The 24,589-nt window shown below is 46.8% G+C and overlaps 1 protein-coding gene and 1 pseudogene across 2 annotated transcripts in view; one reads left to right on the forward strand and one right to left on the reverse strand.

Annotated features, from left to right (window-relative positions):
- Window positions 1–24,589, reverse strand: part of KIAA0930 (KIAA0930 ortholog) — a 1,042,143-nt gene that overhangs the window by 63,178 nt on the left and 954,376 nt on the right. The gene's annotated exons all lie outside the window — the stretch shown is intronic.
- On the forward strand, window positions 22,252–22,540 carry LOC138512935 (large ribosomal subunit protein eL43-like; annotated as a pseudogene).

The following is a 24,589-nucleotide window of genomic DNA, read 5'->3' on the forward strand; positions in this document are numbered from 1 at the left end:
CGCTGTACTTACCTTAACGGATTCCGGGGGCCTGTTTTTCATTGCGCTCTCATCCACTCGCAGCACCACAGCGGCCTGTGAGGAGAAAAAAAAGAAAACGCAGGTAAGCTTTAAAAGACAATAAAGGCGCTGCGCTTTGCACTTTCTCTTACCTAGAAATGGGCCTCTCCATCCGGCACTCCAGCATCAAGACCTTCGCACCTGAAAAGAAGGAGATAAAGACATTAACGAATTCCCACCATAAACAGAACAAAGACTTACAATTAATAAACCTACCTGCCTACCAGCAGGTTCGGGGTCACAGCAGGACTGGGTCCAAGGAAGTCGTACTGCACCAGTGAAGCAACTCGGGCAGCTCGCCAACAAACGTCAAGCGCCCCTGCACAAGAAACGCAGGACGGATAGCTCACCCTACAAATAACTAAGGTAAGAAAAGAACCACGTGGGAAGGGAAACGGTCTGAGGGAGGTGGGAGATTCACCCATTCGAGACAGTTATCACAAATCCTCCTTCTGTAATTGCAGATTCATTATTCAGCACTGGGCAACTACGAATCCAGGGTTCCAGATCTCAGAGCCTTCCAGATGCCGCCGGGGATATCAGGTGAGTGGAACATCATCACTTGTGCGCAAGGCTCCTGAAAGGATGCCCCCACCATAAGACTGCTGGTCGAGGACCACAGAAGGTCCGCTATCATGCAGGAAGGAACTGGTATCATCTTGGAATCCAGTTCTGAAGCCTGACATCTAGCATTCCGAAGAACTTGCTGCTTTCGCCTCATTTTGAGGTGCGCAAGAGGAAGAGCCAGTACGCACGAGGCCACGAGACAGAGAAGTCTCTGGAACCACCATGCTGTCATGTGCTCTGACTGTATGAATAGATGACATGTGGTGAATAGATCCGCAATCCTGTCCGCCATCAAATACACCCTGGAGTCGATCTTGTTCCAACGAAAACCCAGGAAGATCTGGTTTTGGGAGACCGTCATGGAAGATTTCTGCCAGTTCACTGAAAGCCCGAGGTGGAACAGGAGCTGAAGGAGAGACTGGAGATTGCTCAATGCCGTCTGTGGACAAGGGCTGAGTAGGAGCCAATCGTCCAAATACGAATATACATGAACGCTCTATAGTTGCAGGAAAGCTGCGATGACCGACATCATCTTCGTAAAGACACGCAGCGCCGAGCTGAGACCAAACGGGAGCACACGGAACTAGAAATGCTCCCCTCTCAGGGAGAAGCGCAGAAACGTTTGATGCAGCCTCCATATCAGGATGTGCATATACGTGTCCTGAAGGTCCACAACACTGAGCAAGTCACCCTTCCAAAGAGAGGACTTTATTTGGCAGGGTGTGATCATCTTGAATTTCTCTTGGGGAACTAGGGAAAGGTCGAGGATGGTGCGCAGGCCAGCCTGGTTGGGTTTGGGCACCGTACTGACCAGCCTGGTTGGGTTTGGGCACCGTAAACAGTCAAGAGTAGAGTTAGGGGGTGCTACTGCGCATCAAGGTGGCCGCCTAGAAGAGCTCCTCTCTGGCAATAAATCCTGTGTTATAAAACCCTGTACCTGAACCCCCCTGAACCACAAAAACTACAGAGCTGGCGATACGGGGCACACAGCCACATCCGACTGAAAGAGCGGGGAAAAACGGACACTGGGAGCCCAGATACAGCTGGGGCTGCAGGCTAGGTGCTCCAGGCCACCCCACAGATCCATAAGATCCTACGTGAGAGCCGTGGATCTCGGCGGTGCGCGGGCCTCCCTGGCGGCGGAGTCAATCCAGGCTGCCGCTGACGCGGGGTGACGCTGGACAGAGGGAGCGAGGAACAAGCTGATTTTCACCCGGTAGGAGCAGCGCTGCCCCCCCCTGCGCCTTCCTCTCACAGTCCTCTGGCAGCCCACACGCGTATGTTCTACCTTACCTCCTGTGTCCCCTGCGCTTGCCGGAGCCTCCGTGCCTGCACCGGTCCTCAAAACATACTAAGAGGGGCCCCCCTGGGTAATGGACGATTGCGGAGGCCGGAGCATTGCTGACCTCGTCACAATCCACCGGGCCGACTGCAGACTCGGCCCCAAAAATAAATAAATAAATAAATAAAAACACGTACGTGATCCTCACCCCAGCAGCACACCGGGACAGAAACTATAATAACCCCTCCTGTATGGGAAAAGTGACAGTAAACTGGGTTGGAGGAGACAACAAGGTCCCAATATACTGTGGAAGAAGGCAGGTGGATACCACGTTCACAGCGACTTGCCTGCCTGTGGCGACTCAGACCTCTTGAGCACAGGGTACCCTCATGTCTCACTCCGAGGCAACAGGGAGATTACCCTGCAAAGGAGTCAACACTGGACTAAACAACTGCTCTCGTGGGTAAAGCCAAACGGGTCACCTCGCCCCGAGGGGGCAGCTGAGAAGGGTTCTGTTACCAACCACTGCAGAATTAAGCTACAGGAAGGAGACTTAAACCGCAATCCTGATACAGTCGGCCTCGAGATCACTCTGAAGACCAGTCAGCACCAGCAAAGCCCCATAGCTTGCTGCAAACAAAATCGAACCCAACCACACATCTTTCTCCACCATCCCTACTAAGCCGAACAAAACTAAGACTCCTGTGATGCCTGGAAAGAACGTAGTGAAAAGCAGGAAAACTGGACCAATGGAATCCTTTACGAACTCACAAACATCCTCCGAAATCCTGGCTCCACCATCAGCATCATCCTCCACTGCAGATGACTTGAAATTCGACCAGCTTCTTACTACGGTGCAACATGGATTCCTTGCGATCAACGTCAAATTAGACGATATTGTCTCAACAATAGGCTCCCTCAAGGCTCGAGTGGACAAAAAGTGCCAGAATCACAGACGCTGAGAACAGGATCAGCGCTAACGAGGACTCAACGCACCAAAACACGAACTACATTGCGCTCCTGAAAGGGGAAATTAATAAGCTCTGAGATAATGTGAGGACCTGGAGTCGAGATCGAGAAGGAGTAACATACGTATTGTTGGCCGTTCGGAATCCTTTTGTAAAGGTCCGATGGAGTCTCAAATCGAAATCCTCTTGAAGTCCCTCCTTGGCGAAGGGTCATTCTCCCCACAATTTTGGGTCGAACGAACGCACGCACCGTACCCTTGCTCCTCCACCCAAGCCAGGGGCCCTTCCCCGCACGGTCATTGTCAAACTGCTGAACTATAGAGACAGAGACTCAGTCCTGAAACTAGAAAGGGTAAAGGGGCCCCTAAAATATGAAAATGACAACATTCATATATACCCCGATTTCTCCGCGGGAGTTCAAACCCAGAGACGATCCTACGAGGCCATCAAACGTCAGCTGCGAATAAGACTAGTTCCATACGCTCTGCTGTTCCCTGCAAAACTACTGAGCATACAGCCCGGCGGCCGGGCGCACTTCTTCGAATCTCCCACGGCGGCGCTGGCATACGTGGAGGCCTCAATTCCTCTTCCTCCCGGAGAGCACAAACTTGATCAAAATGGCTTGCAGAGACCAGTATAGCCCTTAAAATGTCCTATAAGCGACCACAGCTCTACATTACTCCTCTGTTCATACTCAGGTACCTGAAGTGGCAGAAAGGGGTTCCACAGTTTATCAATATTAAATGAAGCCAGATGAAATGCGCTCAGACACAAAAGCGGCATCGCAGCACTCGCCCCTTTCTCAGGTGAAACCACAAGTTCCTATGAAGGGATCATCATCAAGTTGGGTCTGATGATGTGGGTGGAGGTGGGTATAGACAACATGGGACTATTTCGTTGTTTAAGAACATTGTTACTCCCATCGAAAGCCCCGGTTGGGCTTCAGTAGAAGAGGTTAATTGTTTTTTTCGAGGTAAAAAATGCAATCACTGAATCACGCGTCGATCCCCTCAAAGAACTTTCCTCCTCCCTCAGACTCAAATGGTATCCATTGCGATGGCGCAAAAAGCAAAACCACCCGCAGGGTTAAAACTCAAAATGCTTACCTGGAATATCCGTTGACTAAATAACAGGGCGAAGGCCAGTAAAGTGGGGGCATATATCAATATACAGTTGACACCGCCCACACATTGCCATGCTCCAAGAAACCCATGCCTTACGAGAAACCAACGAAAATATATTACGACAATGGGGCATTAATAGACACTATACTGAATATTCATCCCAGAACAGAGGTGTCCTTACACTAATACACCCCTCGCTGGGGTTCTCCACTGAAAAAAGCCAAATAGATCCACTAGGCAGATATGTCATGGTATGGGGACGGTGGCAGGTGAGAAACTGGTTCTAGTCAATACCTACGGTCCGAACGTAGATGACCCTGAGTTCTATGTCCATCTCCTTGATGAAATCGGTCCTACCCTAGACACATGGGTACTGTGGGTTGGGGACTTCAATACCATCCTTGACGTCTCATTAGACAGGTCCTCGAGTAAGCAAAGAAAGCTCACCAGAGCAGCCAACATTATACACCAGGCCCTAGAGGAATGGACCTTGACTGACGCATGGAGAGGAATACATCCAACTGATAGACAATACACGTTCTACTCTTCAGTGCATGACACGGAATCCAGAATAGATTATTGGTTCATCTCCTCCCCTCTAATTAATGCGGTAGAACACTGCGAAATCCTTTCCCGTACACTCTCGGATCACTCCCCGGTCACAATTGAGGTATCGTTACACAACATAAAGCGTCCAACCCAGCGATGGAGAATTTCCCCAAATATACTAAAAGACCCGAACATTGTGGAATCACTACAAGTAGATATGGAGGAATTCTTCCAATTGAATAAATAATCAGTAAGTAAATGGTCCACTATATGGGAAACATTCAAGGTCTGGGTGAGGGGCAACTTAATATCCAGAACCACTGGACTCCTCAAATCAGTCAGAACAGAATTAGATAAAACAGAAGCACACCTGAAGACACTCAAGACCAACTACACGGCAACACATGACAAGCGTACATTGGCTGATATTAATTCTCAGCTCCAAAACTTTAACGACTTAGCAACTAAAGAACAGCAGTACATGGCCATGCCAATCAGAACCTGCAGATACGGAGAGGGCAACAGGGTGGGACACCATCTGGCTCACCTACTACAGAATGTACACAACCACTCCCCAATGACAAGTATCTTGACAAATGAGGGAATAGCAGTACATGGGGAAGAAGACATTAATGCTGAATTTGCTGATTACTATAAAAATGTATATGCCAACCACGATACATGCACGCAGGAGGACATAAAGCAATACTTGAGCACGATTGACCTCTCCAAACTCTCATTAGAAGATAGTTTGAGCCTTGAGCAGCAGATCACAAGTGAAGAGATTGATGAAGCGATCAAATCACTAACAGCGGGCAAAACCCCAGGACCAGATAGCCTGAGTTCCGAATTCTATAAAACATACTCCACAATACCTGCTCCGATACTAACCCTAGTAAGGGAGGAAGCCATGAGCTCTGGCTCACTCCCTGACACAATGACGGACGCAGTCATAACGGTACTACTCAAACCTAGACGCCCTGCGCACGAGCGCTCCTCCCATCGCCACTCTCCCTGATTAACGCAGACGCTAAAATATACGCAAAGGTACTTGCCACCAGACTGCTGCCCAAAATGACCACCCTAATACATCCTGACCAATGTGGCTTCATCCCAACGAGGTCCACAGCTTTAAACTTACGCAGACTATTTAGCATTATGGTGCAGATCAAACTGGGAGTCCAATCGGTGGCTGTATCATTAGACACTGAGAAAGCGTTTGACTGAGTTTCATGGACATACAAGTTTGAGGTCCTTAACACATTCGGATTTGGCCCATACTTTAAGCAATGTACCAAATTGCTCTACACTGCACCCAAAGCTAAAGTCCCTACAAATCGCACGCTGTCCGATCACTTCACACTACACAGGGGTACTAGACACGGGTGTCCATTTTCCCCTATCCTTTTCACCCTCACGATTGAACCAGTGGCGGCCGCGATCAGACTGGAAAAGGAACTCAGGGGCATAAAAATGGCCGGTGCCTATCAATCCATATCACTATATGCGGACGATGCATTACTGTACATTCGCAAACCAGAAACAAATCTAGCCCCCCACACTGACAGTGATAGAAGACTTCACTGCACACTCAGGCTACAAAATCAACACCGCAAAGTCTGAAATGTTCCCGTTGACACACGCCACTATCTGTCTGACACACACTCATGGCCTGAGATGGGCCCCTAACCATATCAGATACCTAGGAATCCATGTATCCAGAGACAAAACCTCCTTATATATAGATAACTATGAATCTACACTACAGACTATCTATACCAAACTCCAAATTTGGACTAGACTTCCCATCTCACCCACAGGCTGAGAAGCAGTGCTTAAAATGGTAGTGCTCCCCAAACTCCTATATATCTTCAGTAATGTCCCAATATGGCCAGGCAAACCCTTCTTCGAAAACCTACGATCCATGGCGACCACCTTCATATGGAACGGCAGAGCCAACAGGCTGAAATGGGACAAACTAGAGGAACCTTATGAAGCGGGGGGCTTCGCCGCACCCGACTTTGAACTGTATTACCAAGTGGCGCAGGCACAATATGCCAAATACTGGCAGAACCCTACTGAAAGTGCACCACATGTCCCCATTGAACGACACTCGGTCAGTCCATCAGACTAAGAGCCATAATCTTTACGCAATCTCACAGAGACAAATGTAAATTTGACCCTGCATCTTGCACAATCGCAGCATGGGCTGCAATCAGCAAACAACTCCACATTGATACACCCTATGACTCACAAACCCTGTTATGGAACTTTCCAGGCATTAAGTCAACATATGACATTAGATTACAGAAGACCTGGCTCCCGGAATACGAATTCAAAATGAAAGCCATGTTCCCAGACGGTAAATTTGGAACCCCCACAGGATTTTGCAGACACAGTAGGGAGAAACCAACTTGTCACCCTGCAATACCACCGCATGAAGGCAGCATTCAAGAAACGATGCCCAACATTCCCACTAGAACCGCCCGAACACCCATGTTATCAATCCCTGTATGCACAAACAGGTACAGGGGTGTCCATACTATACAACATAGTTCAAACACACACGAAATCAACTAACATCATCAAGGCCTCATGAGAAAAAGACATGGGTGAAACAATAGAAGAAGGGACATGGTCCAGGTACTGTCTCCTTACTAAGAAAGTATCGCTGAATGCGGGCCTAAGACTCCTACAATTCAAAATATTGAACAAACTCCACTATACCCCAATCAGGATGGTGAAATTTCATAAATCCGTATCCGGAAACTGCCCGAAATGCAACAACCCCCGTGCGGATGCATTCCATATGTACTGGGCCTGCCCCTTGATATCCGGATTCTGGCGTGAAGTGGCGTGCATCATAGAAGATATAACACAAATCCAAGCCCAGCTCAAACCTCAAAAATACCTCTTTGGCGATATAGGCAAAACCCCCCAAAAAAACAGGAGATTGTTTAATGTAGCCTGTGCAGCAGCCAAGAAGTGTATCCTTCAAAACTGGAAGAACACCCATGACCCACAAGCAGAATAATTCCTTAGAACTTTAAAATACATTAACAAATGTGAGGAACCTTACATAGGAATGGTATCCCCAAATTGTTGTAAATATATGAATGTGTATGTTCCTGGATGTACTGGGGGAAGGAGAGGCGAGAACACTCATCGAAAAGTATATATATTTAGATGTAAGAGGGTAACTGAAGCGTATGTGATGTGATATGCAAACCAAAAATAAAGTTTTTTTTAAAAAAAAAGGTCAAGAGTAGAAGCCCTCCCCTTGCTCCCCGAGGGGAACAAGTTCCACTGCCCTGAGGTCTAGAAGCTTCTGAACCTCGGCTCTGAGGGAGGGTGTCCCAATCTGTTGGAAGGGAGGATTGAAGGGTGGGGTCCTTACGAAGCGAAAGCCCGCCCGCGCGATGGACAAAACCCACCAATCGTCGGTGATGGTCTGCAACGCCTACAGATGACACTAGATTCGTCCTCCCACCGGAGTCTCATGCGACCGACAAAAAAATATCATTTTGCAGATTTGTCGGCAGGGAGACTGCTACTGGAGAGGAGGCTGAAGGTCGAGATAAAACCCAACCATGTTGTTTTCAACTGGTGCCACCAACCGGAGGGTCAGTTCTGCACGCCCGGCGGTCCTGAAGCCCTTTGAAGCCAGAAAAGGATAGAGACTGAGACCCCGACCTCTGAGTATAAGGGCCCTTAGCTGGGACCTTTGCCACGACTGACAAGGATTTTGCGGTTTGGGTACTCGCCTTGGTCTTTGTGAGTTTGTCATCTGTAGAAGGATGAAATAACTCCTTTCTGTCGAAGTGAAGGTCCAGAACTTTATCTTGTACCTCCTTCGAAAAGTTCGCCGCATGGAGCCACGCCTGGTGGGAGGTGTCAATTCCCATCATCAGGCCTCGAGCTGAAGTATCCACATGGTATGCCGCAGCCTCCAGTATATCCTGTGCCAACACCCTAGCGTCCGATAAACCGGCCTTGAAGTTGTCTAGCCTATCCGTAGGAATGCACTCCTGGAAATCATCCAACTCCTTCCACAGCTTCATATTAGCTGCCGCCAGGATCAGCTCGGTATTTGCTTGCCGAAGTTGCAGTGCTGAGTTGGCAAAGATTAATTTGCCCAAGGAGTCCAGAATTTTGTCCTCCTCGAAGAGAATCTGAGCTGCAGCAGTAGAGGTCGCAGAGGCCAGCTTGGATTGAAGTGTGGCCGCAGTTACCACTGTCAAGGAAGGGAGCAGACAAGATGCCACAGCTATCTCCTTGCAGGTCTGAAGCTGTGATTCTTTTATGGATGTGCAGCCCAGTGTGGGGTTTATCCCAGACTTTACAGGCCTCAGCCAAAGCGTCCTTCTGGAGGAACAGTCCGGTACGCTCTTGTGGTGATAAGGTGAACGCTCCCGAAAGCACCCATTCCTGCGAAACGGTGGCCTCAGGTACTGGAATGTCAAAGAGGGCCATCATATCCAGAACCCGGTCATGGAATGCTCTGACAGAGCGGGGCTGCTCATCGCTATCCTGATCTGCTTGAGAGTCATCCAGCGAATCGGGAACAGGTGGCAGTGCCACCACAGGTTTCAAAGTGCTACCCTGTTCTACTGGTGTCTTCTCTATGGGAGACAGCGGGGGTTGGGGAGGAAGCGTTGGAGGCGGACCGGTAGGAAGAGGTGGTATCACCACAGGCGCCGCTGGAGCCGCCAGGGTGAAAGGTGGAGCTGGAGGTTCAGGGTATATTTCTTTGAAAAGACCCTTAAAGTACTATTTCATTGGGTCAGAATGCATGAGCCTCTGAAATTTGCCAAAAAATACATCCTCTGATGAAGGTTTAGGCGCTGGAGTAGGCACAGGCCTCTCATATGGGGCATACCCCGACGAACGCAATGAGGATGGTTGCCAGGAATGCCCTCCACCAAACGGATCCGCATAGACCAGGGGAGCAGAAGTAGGAGGAAGCGAGACGGTATGTGGTAGCAGCATCCGAGCACGCCAGTCATAAGAAGGGCAGAACAGATCTTTACATTCCACCTGAGGTGAAACATGCTGCTCAGCCCCAAAATTAAGATTCCCAGCACCCGGTGTCAAGAACGTAGGTGTAAAGGAAGAATCCAAAATGGCCACCGGGGACCATGAGAGGTGGGCTGCCATTTTGTCAATGCCTGAAGAGAACTGCGTCACATGTACAGCTGAGGAAATCGTCTCCTCTGGCTGCTGAGGGGACTTAAGAAACATTTTAGCCTTGACACAAGGATCCTCGGCCGAGCCGGTACTGGGGGGTCTTGGATGTTTGCTTGACATCTTGGAGGTGGCCCCAACCTTAGCCTCCAAGGGAGGAACCTCGGCAGAGCCGGTAACAGAGGAGTTACGGTGCATGACCGCCCTCTTTGCCCCCTTGAAAGAACCAGTATCATCGTTATCAGTGCAGGAAAACTGAGTTATTACCCTTACAGAAAAGACCTGAGGAGCAGGTCTCTCGGTTTTGTCGGTACAGACCTTAGCCTCAAGAAGAGGAACCTCGGGTTTCGTCCGGGTATGCATAGCTCTCTCATGAGGGGACTCCAGCCGTGCCTTGGTACAGAAAGCTCCAGAAAAGGAGGCCTCACGCGTACCCCGGTGTCTGTGTGTAAAGTTCCAGAAACGGAGACCTCAGAGCGAACCCCGGTGTCCAAAGCCTCAGACGAACTGGGCCAACGTTTAGCACCCGACAGGTGAACCTCGCAACGTGTTTCTCATTTGGCAGGTCCGTCGTGGGGATCCTCAGAGAAAACTCTGGTACACCTATTAGGACTGCAAGGCACCTCAGGAGAAATCCTGGTGGTAGAGCTACTGGAGCCCCTCCCGGACTGAGAAGACCACGGAAAGGAGTCCCCCGGCCGGGGCATCCTAATAAGTAAGGAACTTACTGGTCATGTCTTCTTTTCATCGAAAAACGTCCTCCCAGCGAAGAAGACAGCACTGGAGTGCCTGGACGGAGAGGGAATTGCAGTAGAAGCACGAATCCCAGCGGTGGTCCGCCCGAGAGACTCCAAGCAGAGATGGGGATCCGCCCTAGAGAAGTGACGTTCGCATGAAGAACAGGACACAAATCCCAGATGCTCCGGCATAGAAGGACTATGCGACCGCAGAACCGGTGCAGGAGAGAAAGACAGCGGAACAAAAAACTCCTCGAGAGACAAATTTGTCCTTTCCCTTACCGTGCTGAGAAAAGGACTGAAGGGCGATGCTCGGGGCAGAGCTCAGGAGGGCTAGTTTACGGCCGCGTGCGGTACCCCGAGTAAAAAGAGAAGGACAAACATTTTAAATTTTTGGTGCTTTTTGAAATAAAGTGCTCGGGTCCCGTCCCATAGGACAGAATATCCCACAAGTATGGAGGAAAGAGGATGGGACGTAGGAGTACTTGTATTTGTATTTATTAAGTTAATATAGCGCTTTACACCAAAGCGCTGCACACTTTAACACCAACAGGATACATTTAACATAATAACAGTAACAGTAGAAGCAAATACAATTTTGAATCAGACCAACAAAACAGTATGTAGAGCAATTAGACAGAAGGGAAGGGGGAGAGAAGTGGAGTAGAGCTAGGAGGCAGAGGGAGGATGGGTAGGAGGAGGAGGGGAACGGAAGGGGTGAGGAAGGGGTGGAGGGGGAAGTGGAGGGAGAGGATTAAGGGGCAGAGGGAAAGGGTGGGGGAGGGGAAGCAAGAAGGGTGAGGGGAATCGTGGCGGGGAATGGAGAAGGAGAGATTTAAGGGACGTGCGGAATGAGGAAAAGGTAGGGATAGAGCGGATTGAGAGAGGAAGGGAGTTCCAGTGGAGAGGGGGCAGGAGTTGGAAGGAGCGGAAACGAGAGGGGGCACAAGGGGAGGGAGGAATAGCGAGGAAGAAGTGGTCAGGAGAATGAAGGGAGCGAGAGGGACTGTAGAAAGAGAGGAGGAGAGAGAGATAAGGGGAGCAAGATCATGGAGAGATTTGAAGACTAGACAGAGAAAATGAAATTTAAGTTGGGAGTGAAAGGGAAGCCAGCCAATGGAGGATAGGGAAGCCGAGATGGAGTCACAGGAGGTGAGGAGACAGAGGGTACGGATGACAGAGTGGTAGATGGATTTGAGGGGGGTGAGATGTGAAGTAGGTAGACCAAAGAGTAAGGAGGAGCAGTAGAAGAGGCGAGAGAAGATAAGAGGAAATTAAAAGTTTATTAGCATGGAAAGTGAGGGAGGGGCAGACTTTGCAAATATTATAGAGGTGGTAGCGGCAGGCACAAGAGGAGAGAGATATGATGGGAAAAAGTGAGAGAAGAGTCGAAGTGAATGCCTAAGTTGCGAGCGTGGGGGGAGAAAGTAAGATTAGAGGGAGGAAAATGAATGAAAGGAGGAGGAGAGGGAGGGGGAAGGGAGTTGAAGGGGAAGAAAAGTACTTCAGTATTGTCAGAGATAAGGGAAAGAAAGCGAGAAGACATCCAGTTTTTAATGGCAGTAAGACAGGAGGAAAGTTTAAGGTGGAGATCTGGACAGAAGGAAGAGAAGGAAAGAAAGAGCTGGGTATCATCGGGATAGAAATTGAGAGAGATACCAAACGAGGAGATAACGGGGCAAGGTGTAGAGTGAGAATAGGAAAGGACCAAGAACCGAGCCTTGGGGTACTCTGTATTCCAGAGGCTGGGAGGAAGAGGAGCAGCCTCCCCAGGTAACAGTAAAAGAGTGGGAGGAGAGGTAAGAGGATAGCCAGTTGAGTACAGAACCTTTGAATCCAAAGGAAGAGAGTGTTGAGAAGAAGGGAGTGATCAACAGTGTCGAAGGCAGCACAAAGATCAAGTAGAATAAGGATGGAGGATTGCTTAGAGTGTCGGGCAGAGAGGAGGGAGTTAAGGAAGTAAGTGAGGGCTGTTTCAGGAGAGTGTTTGGGGCAAAAGCCAGATTGAGAAGGGAGAAGGAGAGAGTGATTAGTGACAAAGGTTGAGAGCTGCGAGTAGGCGAGGCGCTCAAGAAGTTTAGAGAGGAATGTGACTCCCAAAGGATAATCGTACCTCTGTTATAATACCGAGGGGATGCAAACGCCAAGGGAAAACACTCATGGGAAAAACCCTCTAGGGTAAAAGAAAACCTTGAAGATCAAAGGCTGCAGAATGCTAGCAACAGCAAAATGCAGGGATGTAGAAGAGTGTAGAGATGGCAGTTGCGTGGAAGCTGGCGGCTGGAACGCAGCGACATGGAAGCTGGCGGCTGGAAGGCAGCAGAGGTTCCCAAGAACAAGGATAACACTAGAGCATGAATAATTAGGATTGAAGCACAGATGCAAGGAACAAGGAAAGGCAAAGGAAAAAGAGGTAGTGTGTAGGCTTGCAGATCGAAGCGACACATGGATGTTTACCTTACTGCTGCTTAAAAGGTCTGCATGGGAAGGTTTTGTGAACTCCGTGCAGAGACTGCCTGGGCGCCATATTGGAGAAGACTGAAAGGATACTATGAAAACAGCATGGTGAATCCAGGTGCCACCTTGGGAAGGATATTGGTTCACTTTGGAACCCTTTTCCACCTTTGCCATATGGACCAGGAACACAGTAAATTCCTAACAGTGGCCCTGAAAAGCCATCGGACACAATGTAGTGTTTAAGCAGACCTTTTTCCAAACACTGATGGCATGTCCTTTTTTTTTGGTAATCATAAACAGAGAAAACGAAATGGGAACACAATATTTTAAAAGGACTACAATTGCTAGTGAAGCCCCACTGAAGTTAATGCAGTGCCCGCGTTCCCAAGTTAAAGAAAAGCCTTTCTCGGTTCTTGCTACTCACAGGGGCAATTGTAGACATAACTTGAATGCTGTGATATGTGTGTGTCTGTTCCCTAATAATGTCATGTTTACAGCATTTTTTGAAATGTTGCTGATTCTATTTTATTGTTCTGTGAATAACAAGATGTTCAAGTAATCTAGCTTGAAAAGATGAACGACAGAGTGCCCTGTTAGGATTTGAACTGTGATCTGCAGTGTGAACACAGATCTCAAGCATATTTCCAGAAACACATTGAGCTATCTCACCGCTTTATTTGAATGTATTTCCTAGGTGTGCTGATGTACCTGCACATGGGCCTATTACTGAGATTTTAAAGAGTGTGAGGTAACCGGAGCTCGGTATCATAAGTACCATACCGCAAAGATGCCTTGTGCCCCAGTCCTGTTCGCTTCAATACTGCAGTAGTAGTGTTGTTGGTGGAAGGCCGCAGACATTGCAGTGTGCTATTATGGAACGGCTACATGTCTCGAGCGAAATGTCTGAGAATTGTCTTCATTTCCAGCCAATTTCAGAGACATTTCCCAGTGTCCACTCACCGAAACACGTCGCCAACAACAGATGTCATACCTTCTCGCGTTCCCACAGGTGACGCGACAAAAACGGTACCTCACATGTGTGTGCGCGCCTACCGGGGTCGCAAAAGGAAAAGGGTAACCCGCTGGTAACCCCAAGCCTTTCGCCACAGCACATTTTGTTCATGTGGGCAACCTACAGATTTGGGCCTAGGGTGTCAAAGCCAGCAAGAAAAATAGGGAACCCCATGCATTTCCCAAAAGAGGACACCCGTGGGAATGCACAGAGGTCTGACTTGCGCAAAGCGGCCCAGAATGTATTTCCCAGAACCCCAGACAAAGTGAACATTGTGTTTTTTCCCCCCACTAAATATCACACTTTGTCGGGGATTGTGGCTAATAAAAACTGGGGCAATTTGCGCAAGGCAGACCTCTGTGGATTCCCACGGGTGTCCTCTTTTGGGAAATGCATGGGTTTCCCTATTTTTCTTGCTGGCTTTGACACCCTAGGCCCAAATCTGTAGGTGGCCCACATGAACAAAATGGGCTGTGCCGAAAGGCTTGGGCTTACCAGTGGGCTATCTTTTTCCTTTTGCACCCCCGGTAGGTGGACCCACACATGTGAGGTACCGTTTTCATCAGGACACGTGTGGGGACGCAGGAAGGTAGGCCATGTGTTGTTGGCGGTGTGTTTCGGTGGTTGGACAGAGCGAAATGTCTGAGAATTGTCCTAATTTCCAGCCAATTTCAGAGACAGTTCCCTGTGTCCACTCACCGAAACACGTCGCCAAAACACGTCGCCAACAACAGATGTCATACCTTCTCGCGTTCCCATAGGTGTCCCGACAAAAAGGGTACCTCACATGTGTGGGTGCACCTACCGGGGGCGCAAAAGGAAAAGGGTAACCCGCTGGTAACCCCAAGCAGCCTTTCGCCACAGCACATTTTATTCATGTGGGCAACCCACAGATTTGGGCCTCGGGTGTCGAAGCCAGCTAAGAAAACAGTGAACCCCATGCATTTCCCAAAAGAGGATACCTGTGGGAATGCACAGAGGTCCGACTTGCGCAACTCGGCCCAGAATCTACTACCCAAAACCCTCGGCAAAGTCCAAATTTGGAGTAAAAACACAATTTACAGACATTCCACTCTGCTTGCCCACGTAACATGCCGCCAACAACATATGTCATACCTTCCCGCGTTCCCACAGGTGTCCCAACGAAAACGGTAGCTCACATGTGTGGGTTCACCAATCTAGCCGCAAAGGGAAAAGGCTAACCCACTGGTAACCACAAAAAGGTTTGGGGAGAGAATCTACAGATTTGGGCCTAGGGTGTCCAAGCCACCAAGGAAAACTGGGAACCCCATGCATTTCTGAAAAGAGGGCACCAGTGGGAATCCACAGAGGTCCAACTTGCGCGAAGCGGACCACAATGTTTACCCTTACCCAGAACCCCAGACAAAGTGAAAAATGTGGGTTTTTTTGGCACATTTCGGACTTTGCGGGGGTGTCAGGGTAATAAATTCTGGGCCGATTTGTGCAAATCATACCTCTGCGGATTCCCACAAGTGTCCTCTTTTCAGAAATGCATGGGGTTCCCGGTTTTCCTTGGTGGCTTGGACACCCCAGGTCCATATTTGTATGGTGTGCCCTTCTGCCGAAAGTGTGAAATTCACGTGTCAATACAGACTTGGGGTTACCTGTGTTTTAGGCTTTCCCCTTGGCGCCCAGGTAGGTGCACCCACACATGAGGTACCGTTTTCATCGGGACACCTGTGGGAATGTGTGAAGGTATAACATTTCTTGTGTTTGTGTGGTTTTCATAACGTTTTGACCCATTTGCTGGTGCCCTCTGTCACACAACCCTTTCATTTCACAAATGTGCCCTACATTTAGTCGCTGCTTTAGGCACCATACACTTTTGTAACCTGCACAAGTCACCTACCCTTGAAAAGGTCTGCCTGTGCTCTTTCAAAAAAAGTAAGCTTGCCGTTCCTCACCACATTGGTTTTCCTGATTTACACATGCTAAGTGCGTCTGTTCAGGACGTAAGCATAAAACTCCTGTGTACCATGGCTCAGTGTTTGGCTTGTGGTATTGCTTGTTTTGTAAAACACTACAAAAAATGTGTGCTTTCCTAACTGCAAGAGTCGGGGGAATGTAGCGGAGCATTGCTTTTTCTCAAAATTCATAAAAGCCATTGCCGTACCAAGCCAACCATGACCACCACATACCTTTTTTTTCCCGCTTTTCCCCCAATCTATGGCATTTTCCCCTACCTAGTTGTTGCCCGACCTAGGCAAATCATCCCTTCCTAAACTTGGAATTTTGTCTACTTTTCAGAAATATATGTCTGTCCTCCAATTCGGCTTTCCTACCCTTTTCTTCCATTCCGTCCACGCATGTCCAATTGGCAAAAATGGCCAAAATCGTCTACCTCTCACAAAACAGTTGATAACCACATCAAAATATTTTTTTTTCGTTTCCACTCAACCTTTTCTTGAAAGCCAGGAAATTGGGTAATTCAGCACAGCCAGCCATACGCTCCTAGATCTTACAAGGAAAAAACCACAGGCTTCTTTGTACATCATTCTATTGGCATTTCTTGAATAAAACCCCAAAATGTTCGCCCTTTTTGCTTATTTTCTCTCACCCCCCCTACAGCAACCTAGGCATTACGACCGCCTACAAGTGGGGGAAAAAAGGAGCCACATTTGGCAGAGATATCTCATGTAACAAAAAAGTTACAAGCCATTGAATGGCCACATACCGAAATCACCAAAAAAAGGCCTTCGCTCTGGGGGGAAATACCCATGGCACTTAAAGGGGTAACCCCTTCTGTGCCATTTCGAGCAGGATGTCCTGAGCAAAAAATCTGCTCTGCGCAAGGGAACCATAGGCGTCTCGGGTTACACTTTTGATGTGAAATGAGAGACGATTCTATAGATTCTGCTCAGCCATTTGTGTATGAATAGGGCAGGTGGCGTCCACAGGAAGACAGTAATGGTGGCCACTAATTGTGTTTCTGGAGGCTGCCATTACCGATCACTGCCATGCATGAATGTGCGTGTAACAATGATCCAGGTGGATTACAAGCATGGAAAGCTTGAATGTGCTCTGTTTCATTTGGATAATCATGAAAATCAGTCAGGCAGAATCATGGCCACGTCAGAGTATGAAGTCAGTGTCCGTTGTAAGATTCTTTGGGGTTGTAAATGTTATGTTATGTAGATGGCGTTTCCAGCAACACCCAGAGTCGGTTTAACAGTCTCTTATGATTTTACCCAATGCCAAGTGCCAGAACTGAATGATCTGTTATGATTAACAGATAATTTAGTGTGCCAATTGAAAATAATAATTCTTCAATCTCACAAAAGGTCCACAGATAAAACCATGAAAGTGGGTCAACATAAGCATCAGACATTTGCAGGTTCCGCAAAGGATTCCCACCTCTTCTACTTAGAAATAGATTTCAAATTCTTAGGCTTTTGTCACTCAAAAGTGAACATAGAGTAAAGGTTAATACATTACTCATACACAATCAGAAATATTAACTACACATCTTTCAGAAACCGCACTGGAAATCCCTCTCCACTTGTTTTACCAATGATTACTGATATAACTTATGAGGATTCAATTTCCTATGGTTGGAACTCTGAACAGAAGACTACCAACAGGTTCATAGCGAATCTCTCCTTGACATTTGCAAATCTATATATGTGGGGTATGATTCTGACCAGGAGATGTGTGGGTATGCAGATTCAGACACATACATGTGAAAAAAGTCTATTACCTTATGCTACACTGTGACTAGTAGGCCTAACCTACGAATGGCCCATCGCAAAATCCCTGGTTTATCAGTTAGCTTCCAGTATCATATTAACACCAAATTTCCCCCAACATTTCACACAGAAATGTCAGATGCATTAGAGGTACTGCTGGTAAACAAGCACAGTGGCTAACTGAGTAATTGTGTTAACTTCCTAAAGCATAACTATGGTATTTGTGACCTTTTTGATGAGGTTCTGAGTAGAGTACATTTCATCATGTGCCGCAAGGAGCCTAGATGTAAGCTCTCCAAGGGGCAGAATCTGGCTGTCAAAGGGCAGAAGGGTGAGGCCTTAGTCAAGGGACCTGTCCAGGATTTCCTCTCATTGAAGAGCGGTGTCCCTGGTGGTTTGATGGTGTTCAGTTCCACTGGTGAGGAAGAAGAGGAACATTTCAGGCATGTGTGGCCTCTGAAGACTTCACGATAACTCTCAAAAGTGCAAGGATCTCTATGTCAATACATATCGAAATATGAATTAGTGGGCCAAGCCTTGTTTTATTTGGTCATTACCATATTACAGGCTCCTAAAGGGCAGAGGTTGTCAGGCCTCCATTTTTATCGAGTTCCATTATTTTACTTTTCTTGTAGGACTAGCCACAAAGGGTACGTGGGCTTCTGCCCCTTTTTCTTTTTATCTATTGTGTAGTCCACCATTTCAAGCTGTCAAGCAGATGATTAACACCCCCCCCAAACACTCACAACAGCTATCTGTAAGCTAATCATCTCCTGGCATTTGAGTCACTCACGATGGCGCAAGGGCGAATGCTAGAGGCAAGCTCCTCTGTGCTAGTCTGTGCAGAGGATGCAAATACCATGCCCATTCTCCCTTTCACTCACTCCTTTCGGTGTCACCTGGCAAACCACTCCTGACAGAAAATGCAACTTCTGCTCCGTGCTTGTTAACCAGATACATCATCCACATTAATGACCAACCAAATAATACAACAGATAACCTTGTTCAGAACCATATTTATCGCTCAGAAAGTATGGAAAAACATGCCAGTCCACTGTATCCTGAGCCTCACCCCTAAGCTCCCACTTCCCAACAGTCACAGCTAATGGCCCTCTTTCTTAACTTTTGCTCGCTATATAAATATCAGGCAGACATTTCCAATCTCCTGCCCCAACACTTCTGATTTTGTTGGTTTGTTTTCTAGAATCCTGGCATAATGATGCCTCACCCTCAGCATTATCTACTGCCACACTCTCAAATTACTGACTTTCACACCAACCAAAGAACCTTGGTTGGCGGAGAGTTAGACATCACTTTTAAGGAATCTCACACCATAATCTCCCTTTCTTTTCCAGCCAGCACATATTTGCACACCACTGTCACCCTCATTACTATCAGAGTCCTTTCCAAGGTTCCTCTTATCATGGCCTCCGATCCCACTCATGCAGAGCCGCCTTCCACTAATATCTTCTTTGATGCTCTAAGGGGGGATCTTGCCCTTAAATATCCAAACGTGAGTGTTATGGCCAATTTTAACACCTGGACAGGTTGCACTTCCAACAGCACCACCACATTTCTCCTTCAACTGTTTTATGAAACCACAAACCGGACAGGACACGTGACCTTGTCTAGATCCTATCCTCGACACAGGTCCTTAGGATTGACTCGTCACATGATCTGGCAGAACTTTTTGTTATTTAAAAAAAAGGTTTTCACCACCTCTACTGCCGTAAACTTGCCAAAATCGCAAAACTCTCATGCGCCCTTGGGAAAAATGTCCTTAGTTCCAATCTGCCAAATATTGTCTGTACCTAGTCAACCATGTGTTTCAACATTACTCGCTACTCTTGGTATCTGGACTTTGGATCATCCTGACACACATACGTATGGGACCCGTATCCAGTCCCTGCCACTCATTGATCAAACTGGTTCTCTTCTGTCCTCCAGAAAGCAAAATCAAACCTCAAGGCAGAGAAAAGACATTGCCTCCTCGCTTATTTAGTCATAGAGCTCACTATAAAAAAAAACTTTCCAATAGCTACAACATGCATCAGACGCTAAAAGAAAAATAATTGTGCCTCATGCATTAGAAATACTTTTGTTTCTTTAAAAAAACTTGCTGAATGTCCATGTTTGACATCAATCGCTTCTTCCCTTGATCTCTGGCGACACCTTGCACTTTTTTTAAAATAAACTCCTTGACACCTGTGCCAAATTCCCCACACCTTCATTGTCCTCTACCCGTTCCTATTCGCCACTGCTCTTCATGATTTCAACACTTTTATACCTTTGAATCTCACATCTATTTCTAAACAGATGTTATCTGCTTGTGTCTACATTGCTTCTGGACCCTTAACCTATTAACATTCTTATTTCAATCAGTGCCTCAGTGATTCAGTTATTCTCGTCTCTCTCCAGCTTCTTAATCTTCCCGTTTCCACAACAACAGCACCCACAACTACTGTTTATCTTCTTTTGAAGAAACCTTCAACTGACCCCGAAATGCTCTCTCTCTGATCTTGCCAAGAGTTTGGAAGCTCCAGTTAACCTCAACTTCACAATTTTGTACAGTTCCAATCATATCTTCACCACCTCAAAGGGGTTAGAACAGACAAAGGTATGGAGTCCATCCGGATGGCGGTTCTTGATAAACTGTGCATGATTTCCAACTCCAGCAACACTGCCTCTCTAGTTCCATTTGATCTCTCAGCTGCATTTGATACGGTCAATCAATGCATCTTGATTGACAGTGTCAATGTGGTGGGAATCCTTGGTAGTGCTTGCAGCTAAACCACCTTTCTAACAGACCGCTAACAAGCAGTTTTTTTGTTTTCCACCTTTCACCTGAGCTGTCGGACCTCTTGCTGTGGTGTCCCACAGGAATCATCCCTTTAACCACTTTTGTTCAAGCTTTACGTAATACCTCTTTCTCTGCTCATCCAAACCTATGCTGTCTCCTTTTTTAACCAACACAGATGAAAAACAGGTCCTCATCCAACTTGATGCCGATTCGGTTGCCATATCCTCTCACTTTCAAGCCTGTATGTCTGCCTTTGTCGAGCAGATGAGCTTACCTCCCCCTCTCAAGAGCAACTTGGATATGTCTGAGGTGTTGGGACATTTCCCGCCCATCTGAACTCCCACCCATGTGGTCCCAGTCTTCCTTCTTATCCTCCCCTGGTCTCCTCAGTCGGCAACCTGGGATTCAAAATGAACTATGATCTCATGCACTCCCTGTAAATTAACCAGTTGGCCTCCTCCTGCTTTCTTCAATTTTATCTTCAGCTGTAGTAGAGTCCCATGTGGACTACAGCAATGCGCTCTATCTTCACCTGCTGAAATACCATCTCCATTGCCTTTAGCTTATTTAGAATGCCACTGCCTGCCTTAATGGCGCAGTAGCAAGAAATGCGTTTGCATCCCTACGGCTCTGAAAGCACTACGTTGGTTACTGGTTTATCAAAGGGTCCTGCTCAAGTTTCTTTGAATTGCCCAAGGTTGCTTTTATTCTAGAGTACCTTGGTTTCTCTTTAATCACCTCAATAAATACTAACATAGCAGATCCTTTCATTCTTCCATATTGCTAATGTACAAAGTTCCTTGCTTTCATTTTGCGTGCATAAGAGGTCACACTTACTCTGTCACAGCCCTGTCAAAATAGAACCGTCTTTCTCTTTAAATCCGCTCTTTCCCAACATTTTGCCTTTTGAAGAAAACTGAAAACATTCCTCTTCTCTTCTGTGAATAGCCTTCCTGCTCTTCCATTTTGCACATTGACATTTGCTCTTCTTTCTGCTCTCTCCTCCGGAGGCCAGCTGGCACTAGGAAACTACCAGGGTGGTGTAAGCATGCTTTATAAGTTATAATAGCATAACAACAGAAGTCGATGTAAGGCCAGAATTATGTCCTAGGTAGGCAATCTTCAGAACCATCTCCTTAACAAGTAAAATTGGCGGGCAATATAGTAGAAAAGAGCATTGTAGTGTTTTGGCACGGCAAGCTCAATGTTACATTTAAATGACAAATATATTTTCATCTCCTCAGATCAAAGCGCTGGCCAGCAACTCAAGGTCTATACAACGGTAATAGTCTAATAAAGTTCTTCTATGTGGGCTATGATGCTATTGGGAACAAACCAACTTTACTCAGCAGAAGAAAAACAAAAATAGCTTGGAACCATACATAATGCAAATCAGAAGATGAAAGCACATTAGCAACATCATTTACAACCCCTATGGATTTGGGTGAACTCAAATGCACAGAGAGTATACAAGCTACAGCTATTTTTCCTCAACAGACTGGGAGCTCTTCAGGGCAGGAATTTCATTGTGCTAGTTTCTTATTATGATATGCAATATACAGCTTGTGCAGATGAAATATTGCATGCTGCTGCCTGTGGTGGGCTGAAGTCCATGACAGCGGCTGCGGGTTAGAATTACTGCAGCCTGAAAATGCCCTATGTGGGAAGTGGGTGCATGATAATATCTGAGGAAAGGACAAGAGTGTGTAAGAATGGAAGGAAACCCCCAAGGCTTCATTTGGATGGTCTTGCCATGGTAGAAGTGTGTCAGAATTCTAACGATTCCTTCTTTTTGGTTGGTTCCTACAGCAAAATGGCCAAGCGCACCAAGAAGGTCGGGACGGTGGGTAAATATGGTACCCGTTATGGTGCTTCCCTCAGAGAAATGGTGACGAAAATTGAAATTAGCCAACATGCAAAATACACATGCTCCTTCTGTGACAAGACAAAGATGAAGAGGAAAGCTGTGGGAATCAGGCATTGTGGCTCATGTATGAAGACTGTTGCTGGAGGTGCCTGGACCCACAAAACACACATCTGCAGTGATGGTAAAATCTGCCATCAGAAGGCTTAAGGTACTTGAAGACCAATAGAAAGTTTTAGTCCCACCATATGCTTTTGCTCATTGCTCATTATGCACAATTAGAGTGCTTGAGAAAAAAATTAAAAAAAGATTTCTAAAGATTCCCAGAGGACTCGTCACCAATGGGATTATCTGCCCGGACAATTCAAGGCGTATGATGGAGCACCTAGAACAATCTCAGCTTGTGTGTGCACTGGCGGACACAAACCTGGGTGGGAATGCCCCAGAATTATGTGGATAAGGATATAGATTGGACATTGGACAAAGGACATTAGTACCTCTTGGCTTAGAACTGTGCAATTAATTTGATTTAATTGCTCCATTCATACATTGTTACCCGGGAACTCGCTTTTCACATTGGTCTACCAATTCTAAAAGGTCATCCTCCAACCCCTTGGGATTGCTTAGCTTTCTTTTTTTAATGGTGATTTATAAAGCGCTACACATGCAAAACTGCTCACTTCCAGATGCTAAGAAAGGAAGGAAGAGGAAAAGGCGAAAGGAGGCTTTTGAGGTTTTTAAGTGCTTAGAGTTCATGAGCGATAGGTCAGGCTATGTTTTAAAAGGTGGTAAGAGAGTTTCAGGCATCCACTGGGGGGAGACTGGTGTCATGGGGAATGCAATTCTTTTTCAGCTGACTTGATTTTAAACTGGACTGTCAATTTCTTTAAATCCACTCCCAACTTCTTCCACACTTGGAGCGTTTTCCAAAGTACCAAAGTTTTCTTGACTAGGTCTTTTCTGTTGAAGGTATGCCAATGAGGTATCTTGTCTGCGTGTTCTATGTGATACAAGTCTGCTTGCTATTTAGGCACTGCTTTCCAGACAGCTTTCTGCATGAGTCGCATAGTTTTGATATTAATCTCTTTTCAATAGTGTACTGTAAGGAAATCATGGTGACAACAGTAAAGACAGACACAAGTGATCACAATTCAAGGGTGTTTATTGAACTATAAATGCAGGGTGGAAAACACCTAAACTAAACCTAAATCTAAGATGGGAGCAATCAAATGAAAAATAAGGCAGTCGTGGTGGCGTGGTGTCAAAATAAAAGGGCCTATACTAAGAGAAACCTATTGCCAAATCCTTACAACTAATCACAGAAAGAGTGTGGTATAGGGTATCAAAACAAAGGAAACAGTGTTCAAATAATAAGTCAGGATATGATTGCCTTCAGATCTCCCTTCCCCACGCTTTTAGCATGGGACAAGGTGTGTCTTTGGAGCACAGCACACGCTCGAGCCTTCCCAGCACGAGCTAGCACTTCCGTATCAGCTATCAGGTTCTTCGATGGTTAAGTCTCTTTTCAATAAAAGGCTCTCGCCTGAGGCTCTCAACAAACAAACACAAAGTTCTGTTCTACGAACACTTTGGGTGATGCCTTCACCACTGGATACTCCTCTTCTGGGCGCTGACCCTTCAGAACACTTTCAACTAATTAACAAGACAGTTCTTTTTTCAGCAAACCATGGGTGGTAATTTTCCACCCCTGGATCTCCCTCGGCCGGGCTCCAACCCTAGAAAACAAGGGAGGCACTTCCCTTCCCCTAGTTTTACAATGTTTCTCGCTTTCACAAATTTCAATGTCCTTTTAAACAGGTTTTCAGCCTTTGCCTGTGGTGGTCTGCTTCCCTCTGCCAGGTTCACTCTCGTCAACCTTTGGCTGTCGGCTTCCCTCTGCCGGGTTCACTCTTATTGACTTACCAATAATTCCTCACAAGGCTTTCAGGCTCCATCCCTTTTCATTAGCATCCCTCGCACGGGTTCACTCTTGCTAATTTCCACAGTTCATGTGTTAATTCTCAACATGAAGGATTCACTTCCCTTGGCCTTCACAGTTCTTTGTCGGTCAAAGACTTGATGGTACAGAGGATTATACAAGACCACTGTATGGCCACGCTGACCTTTCTTCGCATCTTCCCAAGGGCTACTACTTACAGTAGTTTCTACCTTTGGGTAATCGCCTAGAGTTTCCTGCTTGAGTACACATGTGGGGACGTACTCCTCTGTTGCTGGCTTTCCTCTTCTTTTATCAATGTATCATTAAGCCTTTCAAAGT

The sequence above is a fragment of the Ambystoma mexicanum genome, chromosome 12 (assembly GCF_040938575.1).
Source record: "Ambystoma mexicanum isolate Mex_15411 chromosome 12, UKY_AmexF1_1, whole genome shotgun sequence".
In the NCBI taxonomy this organism is placed as follows: domain Eukaryota; kingdom Metazoa; phylum Chordata; class Amphibia; order Caudata; family Ambystomatidae; genus Ambystoma; species Ambystoma mexicanum.